The 1134-nt window shown below is 40.0% G+C and overlaps 1 non-coding gene across 1 annotated transcript; it reads right to left on the bottom strand.

Moving 5' to 3' along the window:
- Positions 1-802: 802 nt before the first annotated feature.
- trnae-uuc (transfer RNA glutamic acid (anticodon UUC)) lies at positions 803-874 on the bottom strand. The gene has a single exon. It is a non-coding gene; the product is annotated as a tRNA-Glu (tRNA).
- Positions 875-1134: the final 260 nt, after the last annotated feature.

Raw genomic sequence — 1134 nt, 5'->3', positions numbered from 1 at the left:
ATGATTAAATCTTGAACCAAAAATGTATCAGAGAGCTGTAGTGTTTTTTATAGACACACACCCAATAAAACTGTGCTTGACCATTTCTTGCCCTCTATATCATTCTCTGCAGTTTACTGAGAAAGACCTGACACTGGGTAATGCCATTGTCTATTCGAAGGCCAAAACAACAACAATCTTGGTTATCAAAGACTCACTCCACCCTGACCACAGCCTCTTCTTTTAGAAGCCATGAGAAAACCACCATCGCAGCTTGAGAGCACAAATCTAGCCTCTTAAGAGGTGTTTTGTTTCACAGGCAGATCGATATCTCAATGCGGTCCACATGAAAGCAATTTTCTTTCCCTGAGTGCAAATTGCACTTTTAATGCCTGATATTTCAGCCACTCATTTCTCTCACTACATGACAAAACTCTCGAAACTTTTCTCCAAAAGCACTGAATGTTATTCTAACCATTTATGGCCTTTCTCCATTCATGTACACAAAGTCCAGTATGATTCCAAATGTCATCAAAAGATATATCTGTTTGTAGCTGAACAACTTATACAATGCGATCTTTCTTCTTTGTGTCAAATGAACTTAACAATTGAAACATCCAAAACTGGCTGTGTTTCTTGCCAACATACTGGTGTTTGGACATGTGGGATTACTTGCATGTCGCTTTCAATAACTCAGTTGGTAGAGTAGAAGTTAAAACTTAAAAAAAAAGTCATCCTTAGGCTGTCGGCTCAACTCCAACTCACACAAACTTTATGTTTTAATGCAGAATCTGTCGTTTTATATGAGCATAAAAAGAGGTTTTTCCCTGACCGGGAATCGAACCCGGGCCGCGGCGGTGAAAGCGCCGAATCCTAACCACTAGACAACCAGGGACAAAGCTGCTGAGTTTACATGAGAAGACCATTTTTCAAAGTCTGCACTCCTACTATTCTGACAGTGTTTGGATGCATACTGGACTTGGTATGCATGAGTGGAAAAAGGCCATAAAGCGAGTTATTCATCTTTCTCTTTGTTCTACAAAAAAATGAAGTTTGCAAGAGTCAGGGCTCTTTTTTACCATCTGGGAAAAGAGGGAACGCTGGTGTCACTAACACATGGAAAGAGCTGTTATAGTATTCCCCATTTGTCTCCTT

This window comes from Electrophorus electricus, unplaced genomic scaffold, assembly GCF_041902795.1.
Source record: "Electrophorus electricus isolate QZ-2024a unplaced genomic scaffold, ASM4190279v1 Scaffold185, whole genome shotgun sequence".
Lineage (NCBI taxonomy): Eukaryota > Metazoa > Chordata > Actinopteri > Gymnotiformes > Gymnotidae > Electrophorus > Electrophorus electricus.
Note: the sequence above shows the minus strand (reverse complement) of the source record. Positions and strands in the feature narration are given on the sequence as shown.